The 17990-nt window shown below is 45.4% G+C and overlaps 2 long non-coding RNA genes across 3 annotated transcripts in view; one reads left to right on the top strand and one right to left on the bottom strand.

Annotated features, from left to right (window-relative positions):
- LOC140404535 (uncharacterized) overlaps window positions 1-17443 on the top strand; it is a 28559-nt gene extending 11116 nt beyond the window's left edge. For both annotated transcript variants that reach the window (XR_011938532.1, XR_011938531.1), the window contains 3 exons: window positions 1560-1632; window positions 15873-15993; window positions 17022-17443. This is a non-coding gene — a long non-coding RNA (uncharacterized lncRNA). The remainder of the gene's footprint in view (window positions 1-1559; window positions 1633-15872; window positions 15994-17021) is intronic.
- LOC140404534 (uncharacterized) lies at window positions 3369-5406 on the bottom strand. The gene is made up of 2 exons (XR_011938530.1): window positions 5291-5406; window positions 3369-4244 (listed from the first exon to the last, which is right to left on the bottom strand). It is a non-coding gene; the product is annotated as an uncharacterized lncRNA (long non-coding RNA).
- Window positions 17444-17990: the final 547 nt, after the last annotated feature.

Below are 17990 nucleotides of genomic sequence, written 5' to 3'. Positions count from 1 at the left end.
GGATGTCTAAAGCTGTCTTTTAAAAATAACATGTAAGGAGAGACTTGATTGGTCAGAAAAGAAACAAAACATACCATAAGGTGAATTTTGTTTTCCTACCAACTCTTGATACTGCATTCTGAGCTGCTGGTTCTGTCTCTTCACTACATCGTTACGTTTTTAATGCTTCTTAACCCGAACGACCAGCATTTGCCTTAATATCTTTGCATTCATACGTTTAGCCCATGCTGAGCCAATTTTTTGGCAATGCATATCTCACACATTATCTCCCCTTAAGTACAGCTTAACTGCGAGTATATTGCATGTCAGGAAGCATCCCTTCAATATTCAGAAAGGAAAACATGCCTTCAATATTCAGGGCTGCAGTTACCAAAATCACTTCTTAAGTTTAAACATGCCCGTTTCCCCCACCTCCACCTTTTCAGTCCGAATTGTTTAATCTACAGATTCTCCCAATACCTATCCAATAATCTCATCAACTCAGTGACAACCATTGGCGCAACTATCGAACTAGCATGCGGGTAAATGATTGTGTTTTCAGTGTTACCGCACCATTTGACGAGTTCTCAGAGTGAACCGTCAGTTCAGTAAAGACGAATTATGTAGGCTGGATCGTGTAGTTCGATGACTTGTTCAATAACTGGTGTTGTTGTTGCAACTGATGTCTGGAGCTCCCCTTGTGAAAGGGAGGTGCTCTGGAGGTAAACGCGCGCATTCCTTACAGGGTTTGCTGTAATCAAAGGCATGGAGTCATTTCATTCGTAACTCATATATTGCGACAACAATCCTTTATAGCATTAGGGTCAAAGTCTTCGAGACAGTGAGCTTGGCCATTCATCTTACTCAAATATCAGATAATTATGCATACAATGTAAATACATTTCTGTAACATCGAAATGGTTTCCATTCTTAAATCATATCGGAAACACTGAACTGATAAGTAAAAGGGAAGAATCTGAAAAATGTGACACCTAACACAGGAAATCGAGGAGGAACTAAAACGAGGAGAGTTGAGAAGTGAGGATTAATCGAGAAAGGGTAGTTAATGTCAACTGATTTTAAAAGAAAAACATTTCCGGGATTGGGGCATTGCTGGCTCAGCCAGCATTTATTGCCCATCCCTAATTGCCCTTGGGAAAGTGGTGGTGAGCTGCATTCTTGACCGCTGCTCTCTATGTTGTGTAGGCACACCCGCAGTGCTGTTAGAGAGGGACTTCCAGCATCTTCACCCAGCGACAAGTGAAGGATGTGTTTCTTTGTTTGTTTTTCAAACAAGCATCAAAATTAGCATTTCTATAAGGGAAGATTTATTTCTCGGATTAGCAAACCCCATTTCACATTTTTCTTCCGTTCACTCTCCTGTTTGTTCCATTAACTTACACAGTACAGCAGCTGAACAGACTAACTGGCACAATTAAACTGTACTCGTGGCTGTGCTCCGCTCCAAACTGAAGCCACTTGCTGAGAGTTTAATATTTGCCAACTAACTGCCCATTTGGCAAATTGTCTGACATATTATGCAGCATTGTTCTGTAAAGATTTTGTTTTGTTGCATTCAGGGGGAGACCGCCCACAACCAGTGGTAACGACAGAGGTTCAGTGCACAAATAAATAATGATGGTAATAGAACAGGTAAGCTTGAAGCTGACTGGTGACAAGAGTAACGAATACGTTTATTTAAAATCAACAGACAAATGTTTTAAATCAACAATTCAAATTCAGAGGTCAATATTTTGGGCCAGATGCCTTAGACCCATGCATTTCTTTAAATAATCCATGGAATATAAAGCAGAGGCTTTGCTGCACAAGTTCTGGAATTTGTCATAAATAAAAGTGTTGTGTCAGAGGGGGTCGGTTTGGGGGCTGGTTTGGCGGCTGGTTTGGGGGCTGCTTGAGCTCACTTGGCTGGTTCAGGAGGCAGAGCAAAGTCTAGCCTGAGGTGTGGTGACCCTCAGGTTCAATGACCGCCAGTCAGCCCTCCCCCTCAAAGGGGAAAGCAGCTTATGGTCTTCTGGGAGTATGGCCACTTTACCCTCACTTTGGGTACCGGTTCAGCCGAGTTGACACTCGGGGCAGCTCGTTCATGGTGCTGAGTGAGGCAATTAGCGCTGGTTCAATTTACCTACCGGCTAAGGTTATTCATGAAGGCCTTCTCAACCTCGTCCCTCCTGAGAGTGTGGTGGCCCTCAAGTAGAATGGCATGATGGCACAGTGGTTAGAACTGCAGGCTGTTATGGGCCAAGGTTTTGAAAACTCAAAATTATATCATGGAGTTCACCTGACCTACAATAGTTTATTAATTTTGGTTACGATGAACACAGGTGTTATTCAACAGAGGCCTTAAGTACTTTTATTCAAAACAAAGGTTATTCTACGAATTGAGTTAACATTTTTATTAACACATAGTCGGCATTTTTATCCACTAGAAACATAAATACCCCACACAACTACAGTACTCTATATATAACCCTTAATAAATGCCCCCCTTTAACTGTTCCAATTCAATAACAAGATCCCATAAACCAGAAACCCCTTTTCAAAGGTGTGGCCCAGCACACAGCACTCAAACCCTGGTTTAAATGCTCTTGTATCCTTTCCAAAAGAGCAAGTTTTACTTTCTTCCAGAAAACAATTATTTCTTTTCAAGTTATGAAGTAATCTGAAATCAGCTTTTAGAATGCAGAGAGAGAGAGAGACGGGACAATACTTCTCTGTCTGAATCCAGCAGCCAAATGTGAAAATGAAAGAAAAAACTCAGAGCCACAGCCCAGCTCCACCAACACTATGACATCACTGAAGCCACGTGATAAGACAAAGCATTTCTTAAAGGGACACTCCCATGATAATCCTCACAGTGCCAGGGACCTGGATTTGAGTCCAATCTCGGCAAATATCTGTGTGTGGTTTGTACGTTCTCCACGTGTCTGGCTGGGTTTCGTCCGGGTGCTCCGGTTTCCTCCCACAGTCCAAAGAAGTGGGGTCAGGTGGATTGGCCATTCTAATTCTAAAACAATAGAGAAAGGCATACAAGCAATCCAGCATCCAATGACCAATCCCATCTCCTGGAACCACCTGCCAAGTGCCAAGATCTAGGATCGGGCTAATCGGCCATACAAGGACCCACAGAACCCATGACCAATAACGTGGGGTTTCTAGGGTAGCCAATCACACGTGTCAGTGAGTGGTCACGGAAGAAGACAGATTCTTACCGAAATACAGTAAGGCTGCGAATTCAGCGAATGTGAAAGTTGGAAGAATAACAATGGGTTAGAAACAATGCAAGAATAGGTTAAATTCTGGGCTAATATTGAAAATAAATGATAGCAAAACTAACTGAAGAATTTATGAATAGATGAAGAAGGACACAGTGACAGGGAACGTGTGTTTATTAAAGATAACAGAAAGCAAGAATACAAAGATAGACCCGCAAAATAAGATTTTTAAAATTCATTGACGGGATGTGGGCATCGCTGGTTAGGCCCAGCATTTATTGCCCATCCATAGTTGCCCTTCAGAAGGGGGTGATGAGTCGCCTTTTTCAACCGCTGCAGTCGCTGAGGTGTAGATACATCCACTGTGCTGTTAGGGAGGGAGTTCCATGATTTTGCCCCAGTGACAGCGAAGGAGATGCAGTCTTGCAGATGCAGTATAAGATAGGAGCAGGAGGAGGCCTTTTGGCCCTTCAAGCCTGCTCCGCCATTCATCACGATCGTGGCTGATCATCCAACTCAATAGCCTAATCCTGCTTTCTCCCCATAGCCTTTGATCCCATTCTCCCCAAGTCCTATATCCAGCCGCCTCTTGAATATATTCAAAGTTTTAGCATCAACTACTTCCTGTGGTAATTAATTCCACAGGCTCACCACTCTTTGTGTGAAGGAATGTCTCCTCATCTCTGTCCGAAATGGTTTATCCTGAATCCTCAGACTCACTCCTGGTTCTGGACACACCCACCATGGGGTACATTCTCCCTGCATCTACACTATCTAGTCCCGTTAAAATTTTATAAGTTTCTATGAGATCCCCCCTCATTCTTCTGAACTCCAGCGAGAACAATCCGAACCTCATCAATCTCTCCTCATAAGACAGTTCCGCCACCCATGGAATCAGTCTGGGAAACACATGGCTGCCGCTGTTCATCGGTGGTGGGTGGAGTGAATGTTTGTGGAAGGAGGAGCAATCGAGCGAGCTGCTTTGGCCTGAGTGGTGTCGAGATTCTTCAGTGTTGTTGGAGATGCACTCATCTAGGCAAATGGAGAGTATTCCATTACACTGCTGGCTTGTGCCTTGTAAATAGTGGACAGGCTTTGGGGGGGGGGGGGTCAGGAGGTGAGTTACACGCCGTAGGATTCCCAGCCTCTGACCTGCCCTGGTAGCCACAGTATTAATGTGGCTGGGTCCAGTTAACTTTCTGATCAATGATAACCCCCAGGATGTTGATTGTAGGGGATTCAGCGATGGTAATGCCATTGAATGTCAAGGGGCGAGGGTTAGATCCTCTATTAGAGGAGATGGTCATTGCCTGGCACTTGTGTGGCATGAATGTAACTTGCCACTTGGCAGCCCAAGCCTGGATATTGTCCAGGTCTTGCTGCATTTGGACATGGACTGCTTCATTATCTGAGGAGTTGCAAATGGTGCTGAACATTGAAGAGCGGGGTGGGGGGAGGGGGCTGTGGGGGGGGGGGGGGTTTGGGGGAGGGGGGTGGCAGTGCCTCAACTTCCAATGTGACTGGAATTACAGCATTCCTGATAGGGGCAGCACCGAAGCACAGTGGTTAGCACAGTTGCTTCGCAGCTCCAGGGACCCCGGTTTGATTCCCGGCTTGGGTCACTGTCTGTGCGGAGTCTGCACTCTCTCCCCGCGTCTGCGTGAGTTTTCTCCGGCTGCTCCGGTTTCCTCCCACAGTCCAAAGATGTGCAGGTTAGGTGGATTTGCCATGCTAAATTTCCTTTAGTGTCCGAAAAGATTAGGTAGAGTTGCTGGGTTATGGGTGGAAGTGTGGGCTTGGGTGCTCTCTCCAAGAGTTGGTGTAGACTCGATGGGCTGAATGGCCGCCTTCTGCATTGTTCTTTGTGTGGGGATTCTATGAATGGGGACAATGAGCAGCAGGAGCCGCCACTGCGCCTGCGCCACAGAGATCTGTCCGAGCACACCCTGCGCGGCGGCGGCCATCTTGCGTTGCCGGGGAGATGACGTCAGTGAGTAGGTGCCGTGCGCACTACCGTCTGGGAGAGAGGCGGACAGCTCTATCTGAACCGCTCCATTTTAAAAAGTATTATGACTCACCTCCTCTCCCGTCAGACTCTCGCTTCCCTCTCGGTTCTGAAGTGCCGATTCTCATTTTTGTTCATTTGCGATATATTTTGCACGTCACTGCAAAATGGCGGCCATCTTGCCCCGCCCCCCCCCCCGGCAGATCCCGGATGTTCCCGCCAAAGAGCAGAGGCCCGTGTCGGGAGCGGACAGGAGGTGACACGGCGAGGAGCAGCAGCGGCCTCTAGCGGCCTGGAGTGAGAGAGGGGGAACAGCAGCTGCTGAGCAGTGAGTGTGGGGCTGAGTCTGTCTGTGTCTCTGTGGCACATTCTGCTGCACAGACTGTGTTTCAGTGTGAGGCACACACCCAACTGATCGGCCATGGGGGGAGGCACACACCCACGTGGTCGGCATGGGGAGAGGCACACACCCAGCCGATCGGCCATGGGGGGAGGCACCCACCCACTTGACCGTCATGGGGAGGATGCACACACCCAGCTGATTGGCCATGGGGGGAGGCACACGATGTTGTGCCGAACCTTTGTCCTTGATTAATCATAGATTATCATAGAATTTACGGTGCAGAAGAATGGCCATTCGGCCCATCGACTCTGCACCGGCTCTTGGAAAGAGCACCCTACCCAAGGTCAACATCTCCACCCTATCCCCATAACCCAGTAACCCCACCCAACACTAAGGGCAATTCTGGACACGAAGGGCACTTTATCATGCCCAATCCACCTAACCTGCACATCTTTGGACTGTGGGAGGAAACCGGAGCACCCGGAGGAAACCCATGCACACACGGGGAGCATGTGCAGACTCCGCACAGACAGTGACCCAAGCTGGAATCGAACCTGGGACCCTGGAACTGTTAAGCAATTGTGCTGTCCACAATGATATCGTGCTGCACTTCAGAACAAATTAACCTACACTATCTCATTCTACCGTAATCAATGTACTTATCCAATAGTGGCTTGAAGGTCCCCAATGTTTCCGACTCAATTACTTCCACAGGCAGTGCATTCCATGCCCCCACTACTCTCTGGGTAAAGAACATACCTCTGATATCCCTCCTATATCTTCCACCATTCACCTTAAATTTATGTCCCCTTGTAATGGTTTGTTCCTCCCCGGGGAAAAAGTCTCTGACTGTCTACTCTATCTATTCCCCTGATCATCTTATAAACCTCTATCAAGCCGCCCCTCATCCTTCTCCGTTCTAATGAGAAAAGGCCTAGCACCCTCAACCTTTTCTCGCAAGACCTACTCTCCATTCCAGGCAACATCCTGGTAAATCCCCTTTGCACCTTTTCCAAAGCTTCCACATCCTTCCTAAAATGAGGCGACCAGAACTGTACACAGTACTCCAAATGTGGCCTTACCAAGGTTTTGTACAGCTGCATCATCACCTCACGGCTCTTAAATTCAATCCCTCTGTTAATGAACTCTAGCACACCGGAGGCCTTCTTCACAGCTCTATCCACTTGAGTAGCAACTTTCAAAGATGGATGAACATAGAACCCAAGATCTCTCTGCTCCTCCACATTGCCAAGAGCCCTACCGTTAACCCTGTATTCCGCATTAATATTTGTCCATCCAAAATGGACAACCTCACACTTTTCAGGGTTAAACTCCATCTGCCACTTCTCAGCCCAGCTCTGCATCCTATCTATGTCTCTTTGCAGCCGACAACAGCCCTCCTTACTATCCACAACTCCACCAATCTTCGTATCGTCTGCAAATTTACTGACCCACCCTTCAACTCCCTCATCCAAGTCATTAATGAAAATCACAAACAGCAGAGGACCCAGAACTGATCCCTGCGGTACACCACTGGTAACTGGGATCCAGGCTGAACATTTGCCACCCATCACCACTCTCTGACTTCTATCGGTTAGCCAGTTTGTTATCCAACTGTCCAGATTTCCCACTATCCCATGCCTCCGTACTTTCTGCAGAAGCCTACCATGGGGTACTTATCAAATGACTTACTAAAATCCATGTACACTACATCCACTGCTTTACCTTCATCCACATGCTTGGTCACCTCCTCCAAGACTTCAATAAGACTTGTAAAGCAAGACCTACCCCTCACAAATCCGTGCTGATTATCCCTAATCAAGCAGTGTCTTTCCAGATGCTCAGAAAACCTATCCCTCAGTACCCTTTACATTACTTTGCCTACCACCGAAGTAAGACTAACTGGCCTGTAATTCCCAGGGTTATCCCAATCCCCTGGTACCACCCCTGTTGACAGTGAGGACGAAAAGATCATTGCCAACGGCTCTGGAATTTCATCTCTTGCTTCCCATATCCTTGGATATATCCCGTCAGGCCCGGGGGACTTGTCTTTCCTCAAGTTTTTCAAAATGCCCAACACATCTTCCTTCCTAACAAGTATTTCCTCGAGCGTACCAGTCTGTTTCACACCGTCCTCTCCAACAATATGGCCCCTCTCATTTGTAAATACTGAAGAAACGTACTCGTTCAATACCTCTCCTATCACTTCAGACTCCATACGCAATCTCCCGCGACTGTCCTTGATCGGACCTACTCTCGCTCTAGTCATTCTCATATTTCTCACATATGTGTAAAAGGCCTTGGGGTTTTCCTTGATCGTACCCTCGAAGGATTTTTCATGCCCTCTCTTAGCTCTCCTAATCCCTTTCTTCAGTTCCCTCCTGGCTATCTTGTATCCCTCCAGCACCCTGTCTGAACCTTGTTCCCTCAGCCTTACATAAGTCTCATTCGTCCTCTTAACAAGACATTCAACCTCTCGTCTCAACCTTGGTTCCCTCACTCGACCATCTCTTCCCTGCCAGACAGGAACATACATATCAAGGACACGAGGTACCTGTTCCTTGAACAAGTTCCACATTTCAGTTGTGTCCTTCCCTGACAGCCTATGTTCCCAACTTATGCACTTCAATTCTTGTCTGACAACATCGTATTTACCCTTCCCCCAATTGTAAACCTTGCCCTGTTGCACGCACCTATCCCTCTCCATTACTAAAGTGAAAGTCACAGAATTGTGGTCACTATCTCCAAAATGCTCCCCCACGAACAAATCTATCACTTGCCCTGGTTCATTACCAAGCACCAAATCCAATATGGCCTCCCCTCTAGTCGGACAATCTACATACTGTGTTAGAAAAGCTTCCTGCCTGGACACACTGCACAAAAACCACCCCACCCAAACTATTTGATCTAAAGAGTTTCCACTCAATATTTGGGAAGTTGAAGTCACCCATGACTACTACCCTGTGACTTCTGCACCTTTCCAAAATCAGTTTCCCAGTCTGTTCCTCCACATCTCTGCTACTATTGGGGGGCCTATAGAAAACTCCTAACAAGGTGACTGCTCCTTTCCTATTTCTGACTTCAACCCATACTACCTCAGTAGGCTGATACTCCTCGAACTGCCTTTCTGCAGCTGTTATACTATCTCTAATTAATAATGCCACCCCCACTTCTTTTACCACCCTCCCTAATTTTATTGAAACATCTATAACCAGGGACCTCCAACAACCATTTCTGCCCCTCTTCTATCCAAGTTTCCGTGATGGCCACCACATCGTAGTCCCAAGTACCGACCCATGCCTTAAGTTCACCCACCTTATTCCTGATGCTTCTTGCGTTGAAGTATACACACTTCAACCCATCTCCGTGCCTGCAAGTACTCTCCTTTGTCAGTGTTCCCTTCCCCACTGCCTCACTACACGCTTTGGCGTGCTGAATATCGACTCACGAGAGGGTTTCCAATATTATGTCTGGGAGGATACATCCGGCATTGCTAGTGGGTTCCTTGCTTCTCATTGTAAGAAGTCTTACAACACCTGAGGAAGGAGCAGCGCTCCGAAAGCTAGTGATATCGAAACAAACCTGTTGGACTTTAACCTGGTGTTGTAAGACTTCTTACTGTGCTCACCCCAGTCCAACGCTGGCATCACCACATCATTGCTTCTCATTGAAAGTGGATCGAGGATCGCCGCAAAATGCTGGTGTTAATAAGACCATCCTGTTCCACACAGAGTGAACGCTCAGTGTGGTCCTATTTGGCTCTGCTCCAGACAAATTTTGGTTTTCTCCTATACAGAGAATGTTCTATCCTATCCTGTCCTCTAGTCATTGTCCAGAGAGGGGATTAGGCAGCCATGGCTGACAAAGGAAGTTAGGGAATGCATCAAAGCAAAAGAGAAAGCCTATAATGTGGCAAAGAGAAGTGGGAAGTCAGAAGATTGGGAAGGCTACAAAAACAAACAGAGGATAACAAAGTGAGAAATAAGGAAAGAGAGGATCAAATATGAAGGTAGGCTAGCCAGTAACATTAGGAATGATAGTAAAAGTTTCTTTAAATACATTAAAAACAAACGGGAGGCAAAAGTTGACATTGGGCCGCTCCAAAATGACGCTGGTAATTTTGTGATGGGAGACAAGGAAATAGCTGAGGAACTAAATAAGTACTTTGCGTCAGTCTTCACAGTAGAAGACATGAGTAATAGCCCACCAATTCCGGAGACTCTGGGGGCAGAGTTGAATATGGTAGCCATCACAAAGGAGAAAGTGCTAGAGAAACTAAGAGGTCTAAAAAATTGATAAATCTTTGGGCCCAGATGGACTCCATCCTAGAGTTCTAAAGGAGATAGCTGAAGAAATAGTGGAGGCGTTAGTTATGATATTTCAAAAGTCACTGGAGTCCGGGAAAGTCCCACAGGATTGGAAAATCGCTGTTGCAGCCCCCCTGTTCAAGAAGGGAACAAGGAAAACGATGGAAAATTATAGGCCAATTAGCCTAACCTCGGTTGTTGGCAAGATTCTAGAATCCATTGTTAAGGATGAGATTTCTAAATTATTGGAAGTGCAGGGTCAGATTAGGACAAGTCAGCATGGATTTAGTAAGGGGTGGTCGTGCCTGACAAACCTGTTAGAGTTCTTTGAAGAGATAACAAATAGACCAAGGAGAGCCAATGAATGTTACCTATCTTGACTTCCAAAAGGCCTTTGATAAGGTGCCTCACGGGACACTGCCGAGTAAAATAAGGGCCCATGGTATTCGAGGCAAGGTACTAACATGGATTGACGATTGGCTGTCAGGCAGAAGGCAGAGAGTTGGGATAAAAGGTTCTTTTTCGGAATGGCAACCGGTGACGAGTGGTGTCCCGCAGGCTTCAGTTTTGGGGCACAGCTGTTCTCTTAAAATATTAACGATCTAGATGACAGGACTGGGGGCATTCTGACTAAGTTTGCCGATGATACAAAGATAGGTGGAGGGGCAGGTAGTATGGAGGAGGTGGGGAGGCTGCAGAAAGATTTAGAAAGTTTAGGAGAGTGGTCCAAGAAATGGCTGATGAAATTCAACGTGGGCAAGTGCGAGGTCTTGCACTTTGGAAAAAAGGATAGAGGCATGGACTATTTTCTAAACGGTGACAAAATGCATAATGCTGAAGTGTAAAGGGACTTGGGAGTCCTAGTCCAGGATTCTCTAAAGGTAAACTTGCAGGTTGTGTCCGTAATTAAGAAAGCAAATGTAATGTTGTCATTCATCTCAAGAGGCTTGGAATATAAAAGCAGGGATGTACTTCTGAAGCTTTATAAAGCATTAGTTAGGCCCCATTTAGAATACTGTGAGCAATTTTGGGCCCCACACCTCAGGAAGGACATACTGGCACTGGAGCGGGTCCAGCGGAGATTCACATGGATGATCCCAGGAATGGTAGGCCTAACAAACGATGAACGTCTGAGGATCCTGGGATTATATTCATTGGAGTTTAGGAGGTTGAGGGGAGATCTAATAGAAACTTACAAGATAATGAATGGCTTAGATAGGGTGGATGTAGGGAAGTTGTTTCCATTAGCAGGGGAGACTAGGACCTGGGGCACAGCCTTAGAATAAAAGGGAGTCACTTTAGAACAGAGATGAGGAGAAATTTCTTCAGCCAGAGAGTGGTGGGTCTGTGGAATTCATTGCCACAGAGGGCGGTGGAGGCCGGGACGTTGAGTGTCTTTAAGACAGAAGTTGATAAATTCTTGATTTCTCGAGGAATTAAGGGCTATGGAGAGAGAGTGGTTAAATGGAGTTGAAATCAGCCATGATTGAATGGCGGAGTGGACTCGATGGGCCGAATGGCCTTACTTCCGCTCCTATGTCTTATGGTCTTCTGGTCTTCTGGTCCTGGCTGCCTTTGATGTTCCTTGTAAATTACACTTTTCCCGGATTATTTCTGCAACACATTTTTCATGTATTGCCTGTTGCTGCCATTTATTCCCTAAAATCCGTTGCAGTTATCAAACCAGATAATTCAAAGTTTCATGTTGTAATGTATGCATTCAATTAGTTGGTTGCAATTTTCTTTCTCAAATTGTCTTTGCTGTTGTTAATCGATCAGATGAGTCACAATGTCCAACCATAAATTGAACAAACATTTCGTTGCTCCCTATATGTCAGACGTAGGTCCGCTGTGATGTCGTTGGTTCCTTTCACCAGCATATTAAATTGTTCTGTGAACCATTTCCTTCCATCTTTACCTGACATAATTATTTCACAGTCATTTATTCACTGGTCCATGGAAGTGCAGGTTAGGTGGATTGGCCAGGTTCCAAAATATTGTCTCTGAGTGTCCAAAGACTGGACATAGGACTGAGGTGAGGATAAATATCTTCACCCAGACAAAGCACTGAGGTGAGGAGAAATTTCTTCACCCACGGTGAATTCCGGCCCCACAGACCCCAAAGTCATCAAATAAGCGAATTAACCAGTAGTTTATATGGTTTTCTGAGATCTTTGACCTTCGACTGCTCCAGTGACTTACAGGCACCAGATTTGTAAGTAAACATAAAAAAAAACTATTTATCCTAACAAAAGAAAAGATAAACATGTTATGGTCTACTCAGTTAACTATTCCCCAAACCCCACCGTATCTTCCACCTGGACACACACAAGACAGACACACACTGTAGAGTTGGGAAAGGTTCAGAATAGCAGGGATAAAACTGGGGGTGAGATATCTAACCTGTCAAGTCCCCTCAACATCATTGATGTTTCAATTAGATCCCTTCATAGTCTTTGCAATGGGTATAAGCCCAACCTGCTAAATATTTCATTAAAAGTCAACACTTTAATCCTCTAAGTCAACCTACTAAATCTTCTTGGAACTGCCTGTGGTGCACTTATATGCCTCCTTAAGTAAGGTGACCAAAACTCGATACAATTTTGGGCATGTACGCAGGAGCTTTCTTAGAGCTGTCTCACCAATGTCCTGCACAGCGTCCATGCTTTTATACTCCATCCCTCCTGCAGATTATAAAGGTCAACCTTCACTTTGCCTTCTGAATCACTTGCTGTGCGTGAAAACTGACCTATTTGTGTTTCATACAAAGGAACGTCCCTCTGCAACGCGCATCCTGCAAAAATGAGTATATTATTAATTCTGCTTTTTCTATTATTCCAGGCGAGGTGGACAAGTTCACATTTCATAGATTCATACAATCTACAGTGCAGAAGCAGGCCATTCGGCCCATCGACTCTGCACCAGCTCTTGGAAAGAGCACCCTACCCAAACCCACACCTCCACCCAATCCCCACAACTCAGTAACCCTACCCAACCCTAAGGGCAATTCTGGACAGTAAGGGGAATTTAGCATGGCCAATCCACCTAACCTGCACATCTTTGGACTGTGGGAGGAAACCGGAGCACCCGGAGGAAACCCACGCACACACGGGGGAGAACGTGCGGACTCCGCACAGCCAGTGACCCAAGCCGGGAATCGAACCTGGGAACCTGGAGCTGTGACGCAATTGTGCTAACCACTGTGCTACCGTGCTACCTATTTCACCGCATTATCCTCCAACTGCTCTTTTTTACCCACTCATTTAACCTTCCCAAGTGCCTTTGCAAATGGTTTGTATCAACCTCACAATTTGCTTCCCTGCTAACGTCTGTATGGTCAGCAAATGCGACTACATTGCCGGCTATCCATTCATCTGAGTTATTAGTATCAATCATAAGTAGTGGAGGCTCCAACACTGATGTCAGTGGCCCTGGTGCCACACCAGCTATCGTTTGCCAACCTGAAAACGACCCGTACATCGTGGTCCTCAGCTTTTGTTAGCTAATCAGTCCTCTGTCCATGCTAATATTTTAGCCCCAATAACATATGTTGGTACCAAAAGTGGAAATGCTGGAAAATCTCAGCATGTCTGGCAGCATGTATAAGGTGAGAAAAAAGAGCTAACGCTTCGAGTCCAGGTGACGCTTGGTCAAAGCTAACATATGTTGGTACTTTGAATGCCAATCTTTTATGTGATACCTTATCGAATTCCTCAGCAACTCCAAATACATTGAATCTGCTGAGCACCCATTGTAAATACCCAGAATGTTACATCCTCTCACCACTTGTCAAACAACATTTCCCTTTCACAATACCAAGCTGGGTCTCCCTGAATATATCAACAATATTAAGCTGGCTATTCCTGAATATATTTTCTCTTTCAAATCTCGGTTACAACCTACTGATTTTTATCTCTGATCAATTTATTCGCATTATATCGCCCACACTCTGCCTTAAGGTCGCCACTTCCGTGAAGGACTTGCAAGTGTTCCATGTGAAATTAAACGAAAAGTGAATGAAAATCGCTCATTGTCACGAGTTGGCTTCAATGAAGTTACTGTGAAAAGCCCCTCGTCGCCACATTCCGGCGCCTGTTCGGGGAGGCTGGTACGGGAATGTATTTGTGTTCAACAGAATTATTCAGCAATTAAACAAGTGTTTTTCTTTTCAATTGTGATTTGAAATCCAATCGCCCTCCCTCATGCAACCGAGCCATCTGATATTTCAGAAAGCTCCACGTTAATGTTCGTCTTTTGTATGAACAATTGTAGCTTGCTCTGCTGCTAGTTCGGTGATATTTCCATTTCAGGACCTATTGGGAACTCGGGTATGGTTTTTGCATCGGTGAGAACAAGCAAAATAGTATCTTTTAAGGGTTTTTCTCGGGCTCAGCACTGGAGCCCTCGTATAATTCCAAATTAGCATCCACAATACAAAGCTGGTTAAAGTGAGGAATCTCTAAACAAGACTATCATTTGCATGGGGCTGATCATGATATCTGGAATTCACAACTTGCTTTCCCCTCAATAACATATTTCAGAAGAGAAAACGCTTTAGCGATCTAGGAAACCTTATAAGAAGGCTTTATTTTTTTTGATAATCTTTGGCATTATATTTAACAGGTTGAAGTAAACTATTCGCAATTGGTATGCAGATAGTTATTAGTGCATATATTTTGAATAATATGATTGTTTAATACATCTTGAATAATAGAACTGAATAATAATTCAAAACGATATTAGGGGAATCATTTATTTGCAAAAGTTATTTTTATCCAATTAGTCTCCCTTTGTCTCTCTCTGGGGAACCTAAGCTTTAATGACGAAGATACAAGCCCTGCCCAATTCCTCCTGATGCTGGCCCACTCGCCATTGGCATTTCTAGACTTCTACTGCCAGCCTGTTCCATTAATTTCCGTTTCATCTTCAACTCACAGAATCGTACAGTGCAGAAGGGGCCCAACTCATTTCACCATTTTGCGGCAGCACAGTGGTTAGCCCTATTGCTTCTCAGTGCCAGGGTGCCAGGTTCGATTCCCGGCTTAGGTCACTGTCTGTGCGGAGTCTGCACGTTCTCCCCCGTGTCTGCGTGGGTTTCCTCCGGGTGCTCCGGTTTCCGCCCACAAGTCTTAAACATCGTGCTTGTTCGGTGAATTGGACATTCTGGATTTTCTCTCTGTGTACCCGAACAGGCGCCGGAGTGTGGCGACTCGGGGATTTTCATAGTAACTTCATTGCAGTGTTAATGTAAGCCTACTTTTGACGAAAAAGATTATTTAATTAATTAATTTAAGTCTCCGCTTCAATTCATTCTGCTCTGATAGAAATTGACTTTTCTAGTCAGCTATGACCATGAGAGGAAGGGAAGATGATAGATGTTTAATTGAGAACTCATTAAGAATAATTAACTATAATCATATTAAGCATTACTTTAATGCAACAATTGCTGGGAATCCACCAAGGGTTAATCCAGACAATACTCTTTAATTTCTTTCTTCGGCTTCACATTTTGCAAGTTGTTTGAGGCTGCAAGGTCAGTGACGTCAACTAGCTAAAAGGCCCCATTGTATGGTACAAACTGGGCAGCTGTCCAGTCCGAGTAGTCCCGTTTCTATAGTAACAGCCAGTCTAGGGCTGATAATGTCTTAACGAAAACTGTGTTTTTCTAATTAAATTGGCAAGCGTTGGAATAGGAAATTGGCACCAATATATTTAAATACATATATCTCTTAAATTGATGGATAGGCAGTTTGGCCGAATTGAGTGAATTATAAATTAGTTAAAGCCAACCAGAAGTAAAAAGAAGGCCAGACCTTAAGATAATAATCTCCTGAAGAATCACTTACCGGGCTGGAAAAACTCATTCTGGAATCACCCTATCTATATTTCTAAAACTTGTTATTTCATTAGAAATGCACCAAGATAATTAACTGTCGTCTGCTGGATAATTGCATTACATTTCCCTTGACACAGTTAATATGCTGACGATTGCTATCGTGTCTTAGGGAAAGTGTGGCCTCTCCAAATGTGTGACTCGCTACCTGGTGGGCTATGGCAGTGCCTGCATCGCAATGCTGACTGCACTGAGTTGTTTGAAGCACACTTTCTGGTATTTTCTATATACAGGTAAATATTGGCTTTCAAACACACCTTCATTTTGCATAGTGGTGCCCAGTGCTTCTCATTCACTGACCTTGGCTCGCGTTGAATTTATGTATTACTTTGTAACACCATTTCTTCCACTTGTTTTGGTTCTATTGTTATATGTATTGATGGTCAGAAACATTTTAGTGGCCAGCAGCCCCCTGAGGAGACTCCAATGTCGGAGCAGTGGGGAGAGTACAAGTGATCCAGAAATGAGAAAGCAACGGAAATCCATGATGTTGTTGTTTCTAATATCGGGGAACCTCATGCTGCTGTGGGTGCTGTTTATGTCTTGTTCTATATTGAGACGATTGGATTACCTGGGATATTCAGTTCGTCTCCCACATTTGTACCTTAAATTGACTTCATGCCCCAGCTCCTGAGCTGCTGCACCAACACTTGTTTGCCTTGCCTGATAATGGTATCAACTCAAAAGCCACGATTCGCAACTCCAGGGCAGTGAAGACGACCCATTAAGTGAGAAAGCCAGAGAAATTATCCAACCATAATGTTTAGATGCACTACCAATGAGCAGTGCGCAGTAAAAATAATAACTTTGGGCTGGGCCAAATTCAATGCGGCCGGAACTGGTCTGACCTGAAATGTTTTTATGAAGGATAATTCAGGACAAAATAAAGAGTCACTTCGATTGCGGGTGGCACGGTAGCACATTGGTTAGCGCAACTTCAGGGTCACGGGTTCGATTCCCGGATTGGGTCACCGTCTGTGACCCTGGAATTGTGCTAACCACTGTGCCAATCCACCTCACCTGCACATCTTTGGACAATGGGAGGAAACCTACGAAGAAACGGGGAGAATGTGCAAACTCCACACAGTCACCAAGGCCGCAATTGAACACTGGGTCCTTGGCGCTGTGAGGCAGCAGTGCTAACCACTGTTCCGCCATGCCTTTCCAAGTCAAATGATCTTATTCAATGGGGAATCAGGCTCGGAGGGCTGAAAGGTCTGCTCCTGTTCCTCTTTCTGATGGTCTATTGCTATTATTTCAGGGGAGTTTGCGCAGGACAATCAGTCAACACGTGGCCCAAGAACAGATCATGTATCCGCGGAATGTTCCTCGCTTACAGATTCTGCTCCATAACACCACCGGATTGCCGGCGGGATTGACGAAATTGACAAGGACATGAGTTCACACAGGACTTTCCTGGTATTTATTTAAACAATTGAGGAGCCCGTGTAAACGGGGTTATCGCTATCTTTTTCAATTGCTCCCTGAATTTGCTCTGAGTTACCACGTAGATAAATGTATTAGTACAGGAACTGGAAAGGTGAAACATATAAGCCATCTGCTGCAGAATATCGCCGGGATCGGTGCCACCTGTGTAGTAGTGAGTGTTTGTAATTCGGTAGTACAGGAAATTGACCACATAGGGCATCCAGAGAACAATAAAGCTGCCGGATACAGCAAACAGTAAAATCATTGACTTCCTCCGGCTCTCTGTTTCTGGATCGACCTGAGCCCCCCCCCCCCCCCCCCCCACCCCCTACCCCGCCTTGGTTGGAGAACAAGCTCTTGCGAACTCGATTGGCTGCCACAATGTGTCAGACGGTCAGGGCGTTGAAGAGCAAAATGAAGATAAAGGGTAAAATCGGGGTGAGGAGCCGGTGGAGCCAATCGTATCCAATCCACCCCGGCGAGATGTAAAAGGCCGGTTTCGATTGGCAGAGCCATGGCACATTGTCAGTGACGTAAACAGGGTCAAATGTGAAATACCAGGGTATGTTCTTCAAGCTGAAGAGGAGGCACACTGCTGCAATCACCAACGATGCTGTTTTCGGGACGCAGTACCTGTCTTTCAGTTTCCTGTCGCAAATAGCTATGAGCCGATCTAAAGTGAAGGCGACGGTGAACCAGACAGAAGTGTCCCTGGCCACACAGAGCAGGACAATGACACAGCTGCCCATGGGAGTGATGTAGCTCCCCACGCGAGGGGCTAGCTACTGTGCTAAATAGCTGG

This window comes from Scyliorhinus torazame, chromosome 31 (genome assembly GCF_047496885.1).
Source record: "Scyliorhinus torazame isolate Kashiwa2021f chromosome 31, sScyTor2.1, whole genome shotgun sequence".
NCBI classification, from domain to species: domain Eukaryota; kingdom Metazoa; phylum Chordata; class Chondrichthyes; order Carcharhiniformes; family Scyliorhinidae; genus Scyliorhinus; species Scyliorhinus torazame.
Note: the sequence above shows the minus strand (reverse complement) of the source record. Positions and strands in the feature narration are given on the sequence as shown.